At 41.1% G+C, this 19,733-nt stretch overlaps 1 long non-coding RNA gene across 1 annotated transcript; it reads right to left on the bottom strand.

Annotated features, from left to right (window-relative positions):
• Window positions 1-12,841: 12,841 nt before the first annotated feature.
• Window positions 12,842-18,220, bottom strand: LOC132665848 (uncharacterized). The gene is made up of 4 exons (XR_009604318.3): window positions 18,084-18,220; window positions 17,165-17,313; window positions 16,508-16,672; window positions 12,842-14,975 (listed from the first exon to the last, which is right to left on the bottom strand). It is a non-coding gene; the product is annotated as an uncharacterized LOC132665848 (long non-coding RNA).
• Window positions 18,221-19,733: the final 1,513 nt, after the last annotated feature.

Genomic DNA, 19,733 nt, shown 5'->3' with positions numbered 1-19,733 from the left:
CGCAGACAAGCCAAGGTCAGCTGCTGACGCATGATACCGCCTCATGCCTTTCCCGATGGTCGATGGTCGGGATAAGTGCGGCGAAAACGACCACCACTGTGTGAAGCACAGTAGTGCCCGGCAACCACCAGAAACTGGTTGACAGAAACCACGGAGGGGTGGGGGAAGGGGGCGAGCAAAAGTCTTTAACATTGTGAGAGGCGAGTGACCTCAAGGGATGAGGGAAGCAGCCAAGGGCTTAGCCCCTCTTCAGGATCAGGAAATGCCGCTGACACTGAACCACCAGTATGATGTGGATCTAAATAAACTTTTTTTTTTTTAATGCTGGAAATAATCCATCTTGATTTGTGCCTGGTTGCTGAAAATGCCATCAGCCTTTTCCCAGATGGAACAAATTATTTGCCATTAAAAATTCATTTAAAAATAACATAACCAATTAGTGTGCTTCAGTGTCAGCTTATCATCTAAAAGGAACTGAAAATATAAAATTAAATGGAAAAAGTTTTCTTTCTTTTTTTTTTTCTGAAGGAGAAAACAGATGTCTTAGGTTTCTCTGAGCAAACGGAGCTGTGTTGGGAAGGGCAAGGTCAATGGAATGAAAGTTTTTATGTGACATCAAAGGATGTGCAGACAGTAGAATCAAAGCTTGAAATGAACACTTTCAGATATATTTTTAACATCTTTTGTCAGACTTAGAACAGCTTACTAAGTTGTGGAGCGCTGGCCTGTGCTGATACGTTCAAAGCTTTGGTAAGGTGGGTTGGGGCAGAGGACTGGAAGCCTGGGATTGCTGACTAAGGCTGAATAGTACTGCCCAAGCAGCAACCTTCCTCCATACATATGCTCTCTGATTCCTATCCCCAAACCCCCAGTTTAGAGGCATCTGGCTTCCCTTCCCTTTGGACTCTTGCGCACACCTGCTGGCCATGTGACTCTCTGGAAGCGGAGTATGGTCTGGGCCCAGGTTCTACAGAGGGAGCCAGTAATCATCTCTGAGTCATCCACTTAGTTGGGCCCAGGTGCCCCTCAAGGTCCTCACCCTGGAACGGGGGCAGATAGATGCTTTGGATTGAAACAAGCCACTTCAGTCTATGTCTTCACCTGAAGTTAGTTCATACTGGCTTGACACCCTTTTGTTGAAAGAAATAAACATGAACCAGCAGACCTGTGGAAAGGGTGTGTGTGTGTGTGTGTGTGTGTGTGTGTGTGAAGCACTACCCCCAGAAGGGGGGGAAGATCCTAAGGATCTGGGGAGTCCACCTGCTTTATTTTTTTCTGATCCTATCTTAAAAACTGGTACCCATTAGGTAGCCATAAACAACACTTAGCACCTCTGAAACTGCTGGGAGGTAAAACTGACTTCCATTTAAATAAATTCTGCCAGATGAATGTCCTATTGACAAAAGTAAGCAGATTTCCATTTCAATGTAAACCACTTTTAACCATTAAAAAATCCAGTTAGAAAACGGGCAAAATGTATACAGAGACATTTCACTGACATATACAGATGGAAATAAACACATGAAAACATGTTCAGCATCATTAGCCTTCAGAGGAATGCAAATGAAAACCTCCATGAGATATCACTACATACTGATCAGAATGATGAAAATAAAAAATAGTGCCTATTATTAAAATAATAATAAATAAACACTACCTGCCAACAAGGATGTGGATAAAAGGATCCCTCATACATTGCTGCTAAGAATGTAGAATGACACAGCTGGTCTGGAAAGCAGTTTGGCAGTTTCTTACAATACTAAATATGCTATTATCATATGATCCAATAATGACACCCTTGGGCAGTTTCCCAGAGAAGTGAAAATTTGTGTTCACACAAACACCAGTGCATGAATGCTCATAGCAGCTTTACTTGTAATAGCCCCAGACTGGAAACAGCTCAGATGCCCTCCTACAGGTTAAACAAACTGTACCATGGAACACCCCTCGGCAATAAAAAGGAAGAAATTATTGATACGTGCAACAATTTGGATAAATTACACTGAGTGGAAAAAGGCTATTCCAGAGGTTACATCTTATACGCTTCCAATTATTGAACACATTTGAAATGATAAAACTTTAGAAATGGAAAACAGATTATTGATTGTCAAGGTGACTGCCGTGGATACTTGAACACGTGATAAAATTGTATAGAACTAAGTACACAATGTACACGAATGTTTACAGATAAGACTGGAGAAATCTGAGTAAGATGGCTGGTATCAAAGGTTATATTCTGGTTGTGGTATTGTGCTACAGTTTTGCAAGGTGTTACCATTGGGGAAAACTGGGTGAAGGGTCCATAAAACCTCTCTGTATTCTTTCTCACAACTGCATGTGAATCTACAATTATCTCCTTAAAAAACATGAATCATAAGCACAACACTTTCCTTAAAAAGAGTAAGTCTGGGAAAACTTGAGGCTAAACTCTCAATTCTTTTAAGATTTTATTTTGGTGGGGGTGGGGGGATGGGGTGCCTGGGTGGCTCAGTTGGCTAAACGTCGTCCAACTCTTGATCTTGGCTCAGGTAATGTTCTCACAGTTTGTGGGTTGGAGCCCTGTCTCAGGCCCTGCACTTTTAGTGTGGAGTTTGCTTGGGATTCTTTCCCTCCCTCTCTCTCTCTGCCCCTACCCCGCTTGTGCTCTCTCTGTTTCAAAATAAATAAATAAACCTAAAAAAAAAAAAGAAAAAGATTTTATTAAAAAAAACCTTTTTTTTAGTGTTTGTTTATTTTTGACAGAGAGAGAGAGCATGAGTGAGGGAGAGAGAGAGAGAGAGAGACAGAGAGAGACATAATCTGAATCAGGCTCCAGACTCTGAGCTGTCAGCCCAGAGCCTGACATGGGGCTCGAACTCACGGACCCGAGATCATGACCTGAGCCGAAGTCGGATGCTCAGCTGACTGAGCCATCCAGGCGCCCCAAAAAAGATTTTATTTATTTATTTATTTTTTTTTTTTTAATTTTTTTTTTCAACGGTTTTTATTTATTTTTGGGACAGAGAGAGACAGAGCATGAACGGGGGAGGGGCAGAGAGAGAGGGAGACACAGAATCGGAATCAGGCTCCAGGCTCTGAGCCATCAGCCCAGAGCCTGACGCGGGGCTCGAACTCACGGACCGCGAGATCGTGACCTGGCTGAAGTCGGACGCTTAACCGACTGCGCCACCCAGGCGCCCCAAAAGATTTTATTTTTAAATAATATCTACACCCAACAAAGGGATCGAACTCACAACCTTGGGATCAAGAATCACATGATCTACTGACTGAGCCAGCCAGGCATCTCCAAACTTTCAGTTCTATTATGGGATGCCACGTGTTTCTCAGAAATTCACGTTACTTTAGATCATGTTATTCACTATACTTCTGCTTAGATGGATTCAGGTATTTTTTTTCCCTAAAACAGATTCTTTTCCTTTACAGTTGTCCCTCCCACCTCCCCATACTAATTAAAGAGTAGACATTAGGTACTCTGCATGTTGATAAATTAATCTGTAGCTAATATGACCCTGACACTTTCAGCCCTTAACTGCCCACTAACTCCTAAAATCTCATATGAAGAGCCTTTCTTAGAGATCTTGAAATTGTCTAAGAGATGATCCACATAGCATTAAAAAGATTATGACTTTAGATCTACTAATAGAGAAGTTTCATATCTTGGAAACAAAATCTTTTTATAGAAAAGAGACTAAATTTTCTTAATTTTTCTTTTTAGTTCATACTATGTGCCAGATCCCAGGGGTATTACTTTGCTTTGTTTCATGTTCTTTTATGGGGGGGGGGGTTGTTTTATTTATTTTTGAGAGACAGCAAACAGGGGAGGGATAGAGCAGGGGTGGGGTGGGGTGGACAGAGGATCAAATGAGGGCTCTGTGCTAATAGCAGTGAGCTTGATGTGGGGCTCAAACTCATGAAATGTGAGATCATGACTTGAGCTGAAGTTGGATTCTCAACCAAGTCACCCACCCAGGCACTCCTGTTTCATGTTCTTAACAAACCTATGAGTAAGAACTGATTTTACTGTCTTATATTTATAAAAAGATTGAGAACCAGGGGAGGAGCCAAGATGGCAGAACAGCATGGAAGTTTTTTGTGTGTCTCACATCCATGAAATATAGCCAGACCAACACTAAACCACCCTGCACACCTAGAAAACCGACTGGAGGATTAACACAACAATCTGCACAACCTGAACCACAGAACTCATCAGGTATGTGAACTGAGAGGTGAACTGGGGGAGAGAGAAGCCACAGAGGGCAGGGAGCTAGACAGGGAGTGGAAAATATAGAAAAAGCAGCTGGAGAGAAAGTGGAAAAGTGTAAACAGCCACAGGGACTGAACTAAAAAGGGAGAAAGGAGAAAGGAGAGGGTTCAAATTCCATTAAGACTATAAACGGGGAATGCAGGGTCTGAAACTCCGCAGCTCCATACCTGGCGGTGCTCTGGTGAGAAGGGAGAATCCTCAGGAGCAGAGTGGGGTCCGGGGTTCTTCAGGCCACACGGGGAGAGGCAGTTCCCCTGCTGGGAGGACACCTGGCGAAGGCTGTGTCGGTTCCCCAAAGGCAAGGCCCCAGTGGACCTGGGAGAACAACCACATTTGCTGGTCCTGGAACAAGGTCATTAAAGGTAAAGCCTGGTGCCAGATGCGTGTTGTGATTTTCCATAATCCCTGAGGCGCTGCTGCTATACTGTCTCACGAACTTTTTCCAGGGCGGGTTGGCACCTGGCCGCAGTCTCTGGGCGTCGGCAGCAGCGCAGCCCGCGAACGTTCTTGGGAGCGGCCGACACCCGGCCATTGCTCGGTGAGACCCTCCCGCAAACGGGCAGATCAGGTCAAAGCCGCAGTCCCTCAGAAATAAGGGGTCGGGAAAAACAGCCGCATCTGAGACAAAACTCAGGAGGGAGGTGCTGCCTGGGGCTTGGTCACGGACCGTGTAAAAGCGGGGAGTGGATGGAAGCCGAAGACAAAGGACGGGCGGGTGATAGCTGATCCGGGAGAACAGAGTTCCTATACTAGACGCCATTTTCACTGCCGTCGCGCATGCCCATACGCACCTACAAGCACCGCAACAATCCACCCCAATAAGCTAAGCAGCGCCATCTAGTGGAGAATGGAGCCATTACACCAAGCCCCACCCAACTGGGCCAACCTCGCTCTTCAGGAACACAAATTTTCTCTGGCTGCTTAGTTTACAGACTATAAAACGCTTCATTGGCTTCTAGGGGAAAACGAAGTAATTTCAATAGTATTTCAGTCTGTTCGCTCGTCCATCTATTTAATTTTCTTTTTTTCCATCTCTTTGTCATTTCTTTTTCTTGAATACAGAAAGAGAAAAAATTATTTTTATTTTCAATTTTTATTAAAAATATTTTTCTTTAATTTTTTTCTACTATATTTTTTCTTTTTTGTAAATTTTTTCAAATTCTGTTTTACTTCCATCATTTCATTTTATTCTATTTCAGTGTATTCATTTTTTTCAAAATTTCAAACAATTTCTTTTTTTTCTTTCCCCTTTTTTCTCTAATCTATCAAGCCCCTTTCAAAACCCAGACCAAAACACACCTAGGATCTAGCTTCATTTATCTTATTTGTGTGTGTGTGTGTGTGTGTGTGTGTTGTTTTTATTTTTTCAATTTTAATTTTTTATTTTAATTTTTTTACCTCATTAATTCCTTTTCTTCCTTTAAAATGATTAAACAAAAGAATTCACCCCAAAAGAAGAGCAGGAAGAAACGACAACCAGGGACTTAACCAACACAGATACAAGCAAGATGTCTGAACTAGAATTTAGAATCACAAAAATAAGAATACTAGCTGGAGTCAAAAATAGATTAGAATCCCTTTCTGCAGAGACAAAAGAAGTAAAAGCTAGTCAGGATGAAATAAAAAATACTACAACTGAGCTGCAATCTCGAATGGATGCCATGGCTGCAAGGATGGATGAGGCAGAGCAGAAAATCAGTGATATAGAGGACAAACTTATGGAGAAGAATGAAGCAGAAAAAAAGAGGGAGACAAAAGCAAAAGAGCACAATTTAAGAATTAGAGAAATCAGTGACTCATTAAAAAGGAAAAACACCAGAATCATAGGGGTTCCAGAAGATGAAGAGAGAAAAAAGGGGGTAGAACGGTTGTATGAGCAAATCTTAGCAAAAAACTTTCCTAACCTGGGAAAAGACACAGACATCAAAATCCAGGAAGCACAGAGGACTCCCGTTGATTCAACAAAAACCGACCATCAAAAAGGCATATCGTAGTCAAATTCATAAAATACTCAGGCAAGGAAAGAATCATGAAAGCAGTAAGAGAAAAAAAGTCCTTACCTTACAAGGGAAGACAGATCAGGTTTGCAGCAGATCTATCCATAGAAACTTGGCAGACCAGAAAGGAATGGCAAGATATATTCAATGTGCTGAATCAGAAAAATATGCAGCTAAGAATTCTTTATCCAGCAAGGCTGTCATTCAAAATAGAAGGAGAGATAAAAAGTTTCCCAGATAAACAAAAATTAAAGGAGTTTATGACCACTAAACCAGCCCTGTAAGAAATTTTAAGGGGGACTTTCTGAGGGGAGAAAAGATGAAAAATAAATAAATAAATAAATAAATAAATAAATAAATAAATACCAAAAGCAACAAAGACTAGAAAGGACCAGAGAACACCACCAGAAACTCCAACCTTACAAGCAACATAATGGCAATAAATTCGTATCTTTCAGTACTCACTCTAAACGTTAATGAACTAAATGCTCCAATCAAAAGACATAGGATAACAGATTGGATAAGGAAACAAGATCCATCTATTAACTGTTTACAAGAGACCCACTTTAGACCTAAAGACACCTTCAGATTGAAAGTAAGGGGATGGAGAACCATCTATCATGCTAATGGTTGACAAAAGAAAGCTGGAATAGCTATACTTATATCAGACAATCTAGACTTTAAAATAAAGACTGTAACAAAAGATGAAGAAGGGCATTATATCATAATTAAGGGGTCTATCCACCAAGAAGACCTAACAATTGTAAACATTTATGTGCCAAATGTGCGAGTACCCAAATATATAAATCAATTCATCACAAACATAAAGAAACTCGTTGATAATAATACCATAATAGTAGGGGACTTCAACACCTCACTAACAGCAATTGACAGATCATCTAAACAGAAAATCCACAAGGAGACAATGGCTTTGAATGACACACTGGACCAGATGGACTTAACACATATATTCAGAACATTTCATCCTAAAGCAGAGAAATATACATTCTTCTCCAGTGCACATGGAACGTTCTCCAGAATAGACCACATACTGGGACACAAATCAGCCCTCAACAAGTACAAAAAGATCAAAATCATACCGTGCATATTTTCAGACCACAACGCTATGAAACTCAAAATCAACCACAAGAAAAAATTTGGAAAGGTAACAAATACTTGGAGACTAAAGAACATCCTGTAAAGGATGAATGGGCTAATCAAGAAGCTAAAGAGTTAATTAAAAAGTATATGGAAGCCAATGAAAATGATAATACCACAGCCCCAAACCTCTGGAACGCAGCAAAGGCAGTCCTAAGAGGAAAGTATCTAGCAATCCATGCCTTCCTAAAGAAGGAAGAAAGGTCTCAGATATACAACCTAACCTTACACCTTAAAGAGCTGGAAAAAGAGCAGCAAATAAAACCCCAAACCAGATGAAGACAGGAAATAATAAAGATTAGAGCAGAAATTAATATTATCAAAACCCCAAAAACAGTAGAACACATGAATGAAACCAGAAGCTGGTTCTTTGAAAGAATTAACAAAATTGATAAACCACTAGCCAGTCTGATCAAAAAGAAAAAGGAAACGACCCAAATAAATAAAATCAAGAATGAAAGAGGAGAGATCACAACCAAGAAAGCAGAAAAAAAAAAAAATAAGATAATATTATAAACAATTATATGCCAATAAAATGGGTAATCTGGAAGAAATGGACAAATTCCTAGAAACATATAAACTACCAAAACTGAAACAGGAAGAAATAGAAAATTTGAACAGACCCATAACCAGTAAGGAAATCAAATTAATAATCAAAAATCTCCCCAAAAACAAGATTTCAGGGCCAGATGGCATTTCCAGGGGAATTCTACCAAACATTTAAGGAAGAGTTAATACCTATTCTCTAGAGTGTGTTCCAAAAAATAGAAATGGAAGGAAAACTTCCAAACTCTTTCTATGAAGCCATCATTACCCTGGTTCCAAAGTCAGACAAGGATCCCACTAAAAAGGAGAACTATAGACCAAATTCCCTGATGAACATGGATGCAAAAATCCTCAACAAGATATTAGCCAACCTGATCCAACAATACATTAAAAATATTATTCACCACGACCAAGTGGGATTTACACCTTGGATGCAGGGCTGGTTCAATATCTGCAAAACAATTAATGTGATTTATCACATCAATGAAAGAAAGGACAAGAGCCACATGATCCTCTCAATAGATGCAGAGAAAGCATTTGACAAAACACAGCATCCTTTTTTGATAAAAACCCTCAAGAAAGTAGGGATAGAAGGAGCATACCTCGAGATCATAAAAGCCATATATGAACGACCCAACACTAATATCATCCTCAATGGGGAAAACTGAGAGCTTTCCCCCTAAGGTCAGAAACAAGACAGGGATGTCCACTCTCACCACTGTTACTCAACATAGTATTGGAAGTCTTAACCTCAGCAATCAGACAACACAAAGAAATAAAAGGCATCCAAATCGGCCAGGAGGAGGTCAAACTTTCACTCTTCACAGATGACATGATACTCTATATGGAAAACCCAAAAGATTCCACCAAAAAACTGTTAGAACTGATTCATGAATTCAGCAAAGTTGCAGGATATAAAATCAGTTGCATTCTTATATACCAACAATGAAACAACAGAAAGAGAAATCAAGGAATAGATCCCATTTACAATTGCCCCAAAAACCATAAAATACCTAGGAATAAATCTAACCAAAGAGGTGAAAAATCTATACACTGAAAACAATAGAAAGCTTATGAAAGAAATTGAAGGAGACACACACAAAAAAGGAAAAAGATTCTATGCTCCTGGATAGGAAGAACAAATATTGTTAAAATGTTAATACTACCCAAAGTAATCTACCTATTCAATGCAATCCCTATCAAAATAACAACAGCATTCTTCACAGAGCTAGAACAAACAATACTAAAATTTGTATGGAATCAGAAAAGACCCTGAATAGCCAAAGAAATCTTGAAAAAGAAAACCAAAGCAGGAGGCATCACAATTCTGGACTTCAAGCTATACTACAAAGCTGTAATCATCAAGACAGACAGTCAGATCAATGGAACAGAATAGAGAGCCCAGAAATGGACCCACAAACGTATGGCCAACTAATCTTTGACAAAGCAGGAAAGAATAGCCAATGGAATAAAGACAGTCTCTTCAGCAAGTGATGCTGGGAAAACAGGACAGTGACATGCAGAAAAATGAACCTGGACCACTTTCTTACACCACACACAAAAATAAACTCAAAATGGGTGAAAGACCTAAATGTAAGACAGGAAGCCATCAAAATCCTTGAGGAGAAAGCAGGCAAAAATGTCTTTGATCTTGGCCGCATCAACTTCTTACTCAACACGGCTCCAGAGGCAAGGGAAACAAAAACAAAAATGAACTATTGGGACCTCATCAAAATAAAAAGTTTGTGCATAGCGAAGGAAACAATCAGCAAAACCAAAAGGCAACTGACAAAATGGGAGAAGATATTTGCAAATGACATATCAGATAAAGGGTTAGTATCCAAAATCTATAAAGAACTTATCAAACTCAACATCCAAAAAACAAATAATCCAGTGAAGAAATGGGCAAAAGACATGAATAGACACTTCTCCAAAGAAGACATCCAGATGGCCAACTGATACATGAAAAGATGCTCACCATCACTCATCATCAGGGAATACAAATCAAAACCACAATGAGATACCACCTCACACCTGTCAGAATGGCTAACAGCAACAACTCAGGCAACAACAGATGTTGGCGAGGATGCAGAGAGAGAGGATCTCTTTTGCACTGCTGGTGGGAATGCAGACTGGTGCAGCCACTAGAAAACAGTATGGAGGCTCCTCAAAAAATTAAAAATAAAACTTCCCTATGACCCAACAAATGCACCATTAGGTATTTATCCAAGGCATACAAGCATGCCATTTCAAAGGGGCACATGCACCCCAATGTTTATAGCAGTGCTATCAACAATAGTGAAAGTATGGAAAGAGCCCAAATGTCCATCGATGGATGAATGGATAAAGAAGATGTGGTATATATATACAATGGAGTATTACTCGGCAATCAAAAAGAATGAAATCTTGCCTTTTGCAACTATGTGGATGGTACTAGAGGGTATGATGCTAAGTGAAATTAGTCAGAGAAAGGCAAATAGCATATGATTTCACTCATATAAAGACTTTAAGACACAGAACAGATGAACACAAGGGAAGGGAAGCAAAAATAATATAAAAACATAAGAGGCTCTTAAATATAGAGAACAAACAGAGGGTTACTAGAGGAGTTGTGGGAGGGGGGTGGGCTAAATAGGTAAGGGATATTAAGGAATTTACTCCTGAAATCATTGTTGCACTATATGCTAATTTGGATATAAAAATAAAAAATTAAAAAATGATAATTAAAAAAAAAAAAAAAAAGACTGAGGACCAACCAGTTGCCTCTGGTCACACAGCTAGTATCAGCAATGGGGTCTGGGTTGATAAGGGCATTGTTTCTGTACCATACTGGCCATTGTCAAATGTTTTGGTGTCAGGACCCCTTTTGACTTAAAAACTATTGAGGGGCTCCCGGGTGGCTCAGTTTGTTAAGTGTCCGACTTGGGCTCAGGTCATGATCTTGCCATTTGGGAGTTTGAGCCCTGTGTCGGGCTCTCTGCTGACAGCACAGAGCCTGGAGCCTCCTTGGGATTCTGTGTGTCCCTCTCTCTCGGCCCCTCCTCTGCTTGCACTGTCTCTCTTTCTCTCAAAAATAAATAATATAATTTAAATTAAATATTTACATTTAAATAAAATATTTAAATATTTAAATGTAAGTACTTAAATTAAAGTAATAAAAAATTCTTTTGAAAAATTGAGGACCCTAAAAAGCTTTGCTTAATGTCGATTATATGGATTGTTATTCACCATGTTAGAAATTAAGGGTGAGATATTTTATTTTATTTATTTTTTGCTTTTTTTTTTTTTTTAAGATTTTGTTTTTAAGTAATCTCTACCTCCAAGGTGGAGCTCAAACACACAACTCTGGATCAAGAGTTGCATGCTCTAATGACTGAGCCAGATAGGCACCCCAAAAATTTTATTTTATTTTTCTTAAGTAATCTATCTGTAGATAGATTAAATCTGTAGATTTAATGTGGGGATCAAACTCCCCACCCTGAGATAAGTGTGGCATGTTCTACTGACTGAGCCAGCCAGGCACCCCAAGGTGAGATATTTTAAATATTTATTTATTAGTCTCTCTAAAAATAACAAAAATAATCCTGTTATATTTTAATATAAAGTATAAAATATTAATGAAAAATAATTATATATTATCTCAAACAATAAACTTAAAAGAGATGTTTTAAATCTCTTTAATGTCAATCCAACAGAAGACAGTTGGATTTTCACGTTTGTTTCTGCATTTAATTTGTTTGTGATATGTTGTTTTGGTTGAGGGGTAGGAAGAAAATCAGGTATCAGAGTCTTTTGTAGATTTTTCAGATAATATAGAGTTTCAGATAATGGGTATTAGTCTTTGATGCTCTATCAACCCTATTCAACAAGAGGTACTTTCTTAAAGGTCAGTTGCAATGTAGCATCTGAGACCATATCAATGAAAATTTGCATTAAAATTCATAGGTCTATCTTGCAATTTGAATCTTTTCCCCATACCTGATTTGTAACAAATAGTAATTTGTTCAATCAAAATATGGATTCTGCTGGGGTATGTGGAGCTCCTAGTTGTTGACACATTTCAGTATATAGTAAAAAATCACATTCATTAGTACCATCAACAATCTCATCAAAAAAGTCTTTTAGTAGCAGATACAAGTTTTCCAAAATTCTAATTTTGACTTGAAAGCTTGTATATTACTATTGGCAACAAATACGGAGAGTTGTTTTCCAAAGTGACAGGCTTACTTACTTCATTTAAGAGAGAATGTCTGCTAATTAATCCAGTCTTAATAATCATTTCTACTAGTCCTTTTTTCTGAAATGACATTTCCATGCAGAATCGATACTTCAGCTTTGCAACTCAACTGAGCAAGTACTTTTCCTTAAGACAACCATCCCAAAGTAGAATATTAAAGATGTTGAAATTTAATACAATTAACACTATTTTTTACTGCTTCAGCAAGAACATTCTTTTTTCTTTATAATTTTGTTTATTTCTTTAATAATTTTTTTAGTGTTTATTTACTTTTGCAAGAGAGAGAGAGACAGGGTGTGAATGGGAGAGGGGCAGAGAGAGAGAGAGAGAGAGAGAGAGAGAGAGAGACAGAATCTGAATCAGGCTCCAGGCTCTGAGCTGTCAGCACAAAGCCCAATGTGGGGCTCGAACCCACGGGCTGTGAGATCATGACCTGAGTTGAAGTCAGATGCTTAACCCACTGAGGCACCCAGGCGCTCTGTTAAAGATTTTTTTTTAAAGTAATCTTGGGGCGCCTGGGTGGCTCAGTTGGTTAGATGTCTGACTTTGGCTCAGTTCATGATCTCGAGGTTTGTGGGTTCGAACCCCATGTCAGGCTCTGTGCTGACAGCTCAGAGCCTGGAGCCTGCGTCAGATTCTGTGTCTCCCTCTCTCTCTGCCCCTCCCCTGATCATGCTCTGTCTCTCTGTATCTCTCAAGAATAAATAAACATTAAACAAATCAAAAAAATTATTTTTAAGTAATCTCTACACCCAAATGGGGCTCAAACCTACAACCCTGAGATCAAGAGTCTCATGCTCTACCGACTTAGCCAGCCTGGTACTCCCAGCAAGGACATTCTTAAGTGGCAGTGGCTGTTTTTCCTTGTCGGTGCCTAGCAGTGAAGAATACAATGACTACTGCCATGGTTGCCTTAAGCATCAGTTTTACCTACAGTTGTTTGCTCTGTCAGTGAAAATGTTAATACAGAGGAAAAGGCAAATGAGTCTTAATATTATTATGAAAGTAACAATACTAACTAAATGATGTCAAAGGGACCCTCTTGGGGCTATGGGTCACACCATACAAACTCCCAGTAAGGCTGAGCTACTGAGATGTTGCTTTTTAGCAGCAAACCTGCCAGGGTTGATGCAGCAACACTGACAGATGGGGCATATCTATCAAAGCTCCCCATAGACAAGCACAAATTCTATCTTGATGAGATACCCAAACCAGGAACGCACAGGAACTGCCGTGGTACCCTCCTGCCTCCTCTTAGGAACCATTTCTTTATTGACTTCTTCCTAGCATCCCAGGTGTCCTGGGCTTCCTGCTGCCCAAGGCCACTGAAGGGGCCCTGTCATGCAGTGTAGCTTAAAAACCAGCTTCTGCAGAGCAAGCCTGCCACCATCATTGCTCTGCTCACTACAGGTACTTAGTACAGGTACTTAGGAACGCAAAGGAACAAACTCTCGGGTGCTCTAAACTCCACTCTGTTGCCTTTCCTGGTCAACACATGGTCTATCTGCTCCATGGGAAGTACTTGGTGCCTTGGACTATTCTCTCCTTTCTTCAACATTTCACTTTTTAGGAAACCCTTCCCCAAGACCCTGTTCTTAACAACACCACAACTGATTACCTGAGAAATGAACCTGTGCCCAAGTGAGAATGACCATTAAAGTGTTGGGTGTGGTAGGTAGGCACGCTCACATTTTAATAGGAGAGTCCTGAAGTTCTGTAGAATGCGTTAACATAAAGAAATAATTCTGTGATGAGGAGCATTTCAGGTTAGGTCACAGGCAAATGGGTGATTCTGGAGCCCCTGAAGTTACATCAGGCTCTACTCAGCTGAGACAAAGTCAAAGGAATTGGATGATTAAACAGAGGAGGGAGACAAAACCCACACAGTAGTGGTTTATCTCTTTGAGAGATGAAGGCTATAGTTTTTTTTTTAACTTTTTAAATTTATTTTGAGAGAGAAAGCATGCTCATGAGCGGGGGAGGGGCAGAGAGAGAGAATCCCAAGCAGGCTCTGCACTGTCAATGAGGAGCCTGACGGGGCTTGAACCCATAAGCTGTGAGACCATGACCTGAGCCAAAACCAAAAGTCAGACACCCAACCGAACCACCCAAGCACCCTGAAGGCTATGGTTTTTCATTTCAGTTTCTAATGAATAAAAAATATGCAATGTTTACATTGTTAGAGGACAAATAGAACCACGATATACATCTTAGTTTACACAGCTGAATTCGTGAACAATCATATTTCTCACATTTCCACATTGTTCCCCCTTGATGTTAGGATATTGCTAAGTGGTCATGTTTTAGTCTCTTGTTTTAGTATTTTGGGGGGAAAGTCTCACCATGACTCCCCACTGCCCTGTTCTCCTGTTTAAGGAGGCTTTCACGTGTTTGCTATGTGGAGAGTGAAGAAGGGGTATGCCGGGGAACATCTCTGGATAATTCAGCAGCTGTGTCAGGTTCACCTGGCTTCCCTCTCTTGTCTGGAACAAATGGGGTGTCCAGGAAGGCGAGTTGGGAGGATAGGTAGCACCGCTGAGCAGATACCTTGTACCTGAAATGCATACCCACCAGCTGAGCTATCGGCCTTCTGTGTGCTGCATCTGATAGAGGGTCAAACTGACTTCTCTTTCAAGTCCTGAGATCTGAAACCAGGTTGCGCACGTTTTGGAAAATGCCTTTGTGTGTTCTGGAAATACTGATTTGGTCTTTCAGTTTTCATCCGGGTGTGGGAAGCCTGCTCCACATCTACCTGTAGTCTCTGCTGACTTCACTGTGAGCAAATAAGTAATGGCCAATTAATATCCATGAAATAAACTCATTTTTAAAAAATGGCAGTGTTTGAAATGACTCAATGGCCAAGTGATACTTGCTTTGTATCCCTCCTCCAGAGTTTGAGCATTCAGAAAGTAGGGAGGCTTCAGGGGCTTAGAGCTTTTGTGTCATTTGTGGGATTTGACATAGAGGTCCTGACTTAACAAGTGCCCATGGGCTGTGACGTCCCTACTGGATGCTCCTGCCTGGTGCAGCCCCTGCCACAGCCTGAAACACCCCTCCTGCTTTACTGCTTCCGGGCCTCTGCTCATATGACCCCTTTTCCTTCGTGCACCTCCCTCTCCTACCTTGCTCCCCCAGTCTGTCTACATCTTAACTACTCTTCAAGGCCCAACTCAAATTCGGACTTGTGCAAGAAGTTTTCTTTCATTATTATTTTTAAATATTTTTTAAGTTTTTATTTATTTATTTTGAGAGAAAGACAGAGTGAGAGTGGGAGGGGCAGAGAGAGAGAGAGAATCCTGAGCAGGCTCCACACTGTCAGTGTGAAGCACAATGTGGGGCTTGAACTCACAAACCGTGAGATCACGATCTGAGTGGAAACGAAGAGTGGGATGCTTAACCGACTAAGCCACCCAGGCGCCCCAAGAAGCTTTCTTTCTGATTCATCACCACTGTGTCTTCGACACGGACAATAATGGTAACAGTTCTCAATGATCAAATAGTCACTGTGTACCAGGCCCTAGAGTAAACTCCTGCAGCATCTCATTGGATGCTCATAATAACTTTGTTACTCGGGAGTGCAGAAAGTTTGGAGAATTTGAGTGCATTGGCCATGTCACACTCTAAATGGTGGAGCTAGGGATCCTGTCCCGGTTTGCCTGGCCCTGAAGGCCATGCTTTTTTCTTTTTTTTTTTTTTTCTTTTTTTAATGTTTATTTATTTTTGAGAGAGAGAGTGTGCACGCGCGAGCCAGTGGGGGAGGCGCAGAGAGAGAGGGAGACACAGTCCAAAGCAGGTTCCAGGCTCTGAGCTGTCAGCACAGAGCCCGACCTGGGGCTCAAACACGTGGACTGCAAGGATCATAACCTGAGCCGAAGTCGGATGCTTAACCCACTGAGCCACCCAGGCACCCCTGAAGGCCATACTTTTAACCCCTTCCAGTCTGGCCTCCTGAAAGGTGCTAATTATCTAATTGTGAGAAGCTGATGGAGCTAGGTGGCACTTCAAAGGTCATATTGTCCAATCCTCACTTTAGAGATGAGGAACCTAAAGCCCAAAGAGAAAAAGAGACCACGGAGGTAACACAGCCAAGTGTTGGCAGAGCCTGGACAAGCACCAGTTTTTCTGGTTCTCAGACTCCTTCATCACTTATTCATTCAAGAAACATATATGAAAGCCTTCTCTGTTTAAGGCACTGTGTTGGGCTTTGAGTATTTTTCCTGCTGTACCATTTGTGAGTTTAATGAATCCACACACAAAGTTGTTTTAAAATGGGATCAGAAAGAGTAAACCCTTGCCTCCTCTTACTGTGGCTTTGTGCAGAAGTGCGATGCACCACCGATGGCCTCAACACAGTGCCATTGTCATTGGTTGGACCCACACTCAGAGCAGCTGCGGTTCTGTAGAGAGGGTGTGTTGGAGACTGGAGGGGAGGGTGCTTGCTTACAGGGACACGTGGAGTGCAGAAAGGCCCTGTTTAGAAAGAGAATTGAATGCTGTTCAAGCAACTGTTTCAAGAGCAAGCATTAGAAAACAGGAAGCATGACTCCAAGTTTTGCCAACAAAGTCTAATCCAATTCCGGAAGACTTTATCCCTCTTCTGCTATTGTGTGTGGGTGTAAAAAAAAAGTCACTGGGCTTGCCTGAAGTGTCTCCCATCCTGACCCCGCTACTTGGCCGTATTATTGGTTTTGTTTTGTTTTGTTTTGTTTTTCATCAGGTTTGTCTGAGGATCCCTGGGGGGTGGAGGGGGGATCCTTTGTTTGTCAACAAACCCTCTCATGTGAGCTGACAGGACTTGGGGCCCACGATGAGGTTTGGGAAATTGGAAGGAAAGAAAATGCCATCAAACTGCAATGCAAACAGTAATGTCAGCACATACTAGATCAGGCTAAAGATAGACATGCACATTGATGTAATGGAGAAAGAGGGTTACCAGATCAGCAGTACTTGACTGCAACTTACCACATGCCACTCAAGCAAGGGTGACTGACCCGATCGCATGCAAATAGGCCTTTTGCAAGTGTTTCCAGTGGGGACTCACAGGCACAGAAGCAGTAGCTGAGGTACAGGTCCCCTGCTGTCCATTACATTCTGGTGCAGCCTATGGGGATCTAGAAAGACCAGACATTAGTCTTTAGGGGAGGGACTCTGAGCCTTTATTGGTGAGGCTTTTATGCTTCATGGTTGGGAATCTCAGTCTGCCCCAGGTAGACCACCCTCCACTACCAACACCTCCTCCCCCATACCCCCACTCCTCCTTACCCCCCAGCTAATACAAACTTCCTGAGAAGTAGGGACAAGGAGGCTATAATTATAACCAATTATCCACCTGCCCTAAGGGATCATCCTGTCATCATGCCCTGTAATCTAGTACCTCTGTTACTAGAAGAAGCCTCTGGTAATCCTCTGCAGGTAATGTTCCCCACCCAGACTCTTCTGAGGGTACACTCCCAATCTAACATAAGCTTCCCAGACTGTTCTCTTCTGTCTACAGCCACACCTTGGTGACTCCATGCAAGCCAATTGCTTTAAATAGCTCCTGGAGGTAGAAGCCCCCCAAACTGTTATCTCCTGCCTTAGACTCTTGTCTGAAGTTCAGAGCCATATGTTCGGTTGGCTACCTAATGCTTCTATTTGGAAGCCTGATGGGCATCTCAGTGTTAACCTGTGCAAGACAAATTTCCTGTCACGCCATCCCATATCTGCTTCTTCTCCTTTTTCACCCAGATGCACAAATTAGAAACTTTGGAGCTATCCTTGACTCATTTCCCTTCCATCCTTTTAAGTTACCAGGTGACACCTAGGTCAACTCCATTGCGAGGCCTCATAAACCACCACCTCTCACCACCCGGTGCAAAAATCTAAGACTCCCCACTCCTACTTTTGCCTCCTATGATCTCATCCTCTTCTCACATCAGCTTGAATAATCCTTTTAAACAGGCCAGGGCAAAGCACATCCCCTCCCCTAGTGGTTTGTCATCTCACTTAGACGAAAATCCAGTCCTTTCTGGGCACAAAGCACTGTAGCATCTTGTCCTTGCCTTCCTTTGTGACCACATTTCCCACCAGATACCCCCATGTGCTTTGCTCCAGGTAGTGAGGACTCAGCACACTACAGGCTCCTACCTTAAAGCCCTTCTGTTGCTGTTCCATTTGGAAAACTCTTCCCCCAGATATTCCTGTGGTTCAGTTCCTTACTTAATTCTGATCGCCTTACTGTGAGGGCTTCTCTGAAGGCTCCTATCAAAATAGTCCCTGCCGCCTTATAGAATATAACTCGGAGAGCAGGGACTTGTCCTCTCTTGCTCTCTGCTGAATCACCAGCACCTACAACAGTGACAAGGACATGGACACTTTGTAAATATTTGTCAAACGGATGAGAAAATGAATGAATGAATGAATGAATGAATGTCTCTTCAGAGTACAAGCCAATGTGAAATGAAGTCTAGACTTCTGAGAAAAAGTGGGGAGGCATTGTGATTTTCCTTACCATCTTGGTAATAAGTTCTTCAGTGTGAATTTCTGCTTTCAGATATTCTTATTTTAGTTGATTAAATTAATTAACATTTTATTAAATTAACTAATTTTTTAAAGAGATTTTATTTTTAAGTAATCTCTACATCCAATGTGGGGCTCAAACTTACAACTCTGAGATCAAGAGTTGCACACTCCAGTGACCCAGCCAGCCAGATACCCCTAAGTAATTAATAATTAATTAATTAATTAATTAATTTTAAAAAGTAGGCTCCATGCTCAGTGTGGGGCTTCCACGCACAACCCCAAGGTCAAGAGTTGCATGCTCTACCGACTGAGATAGCCAGGCGTTCCTCATTAATTAATATTTTAAAAGGTGTTATTAAAGTGGAAATGGTTTTCAAAAAGAACACAGGTATTTCAGGCTCCTAAGTGTTTAATTCTGATTTTATTTTTAAAAACACCTTTAAAATTATTAAAAGCCTCGGGGCGCCTGGGTGGCTCAGTCGATTAAGCGGCTGACTTCGGCCCAGGTCATGATCTCGCGGTCTGTGAGTTCGAGCCCCGCGTCGGGCTCTGTGCTGACAGCTCAGAGCCTGGAGCCTGTTTCAGATTCTGTGTCTCCCTCTCTCTGACCCTCCCCCGTTCATGCTTTGTCTCTCTCTCTGTCTCAAAAATAAATAAACGCTAAAAAAAAAAAAAAAAAAAATTAAATTATTAAAAGCCTATAATTTAAAAAAATATGCCACATTATACATAAAAGTGTAATAAAGTGAAGAACATGGAGTTAACTTGTACTGCTAGATTAACTCAAATTTTGTGGCAACTCAGAATACAACTTTCCCCACTATCTCTGGGCATATATTAGATGTTCTTTGAAAACAAATGTGGCATCAATTAGAAAGTTTACACAAGCCTTTAAAAAAATTTGGCCTGGTTATGTCTGCTCACAGAAAACTGTGCAGCTAACACACTACACATCACAGCTGTACTATATATATTGTAACATAGTTGGGACACCTGAGTGGTTCAGTCGGTTGAGCGTCCAACTTTAACT

The sequence above is a fragment of the Panthera onca genome, chromosome D3, assembly GCF_046562875.1.
Source record: "Panthera onca isolate mPanOnc1 chromosome D3, mPanOnc1 haplotype 2, whole genome shotgun sequence".
In the NCBI taxonomy this organism is placed as follows: domain Eukaryota; kingdom Metazoa; phylum Chordata; class Mammalia; order Carnivora; family Felidae; genus Panthera; species Panthera onca.
This window is presented reverse-complemented; position numbering and strand designations above follow the sequence as displayed.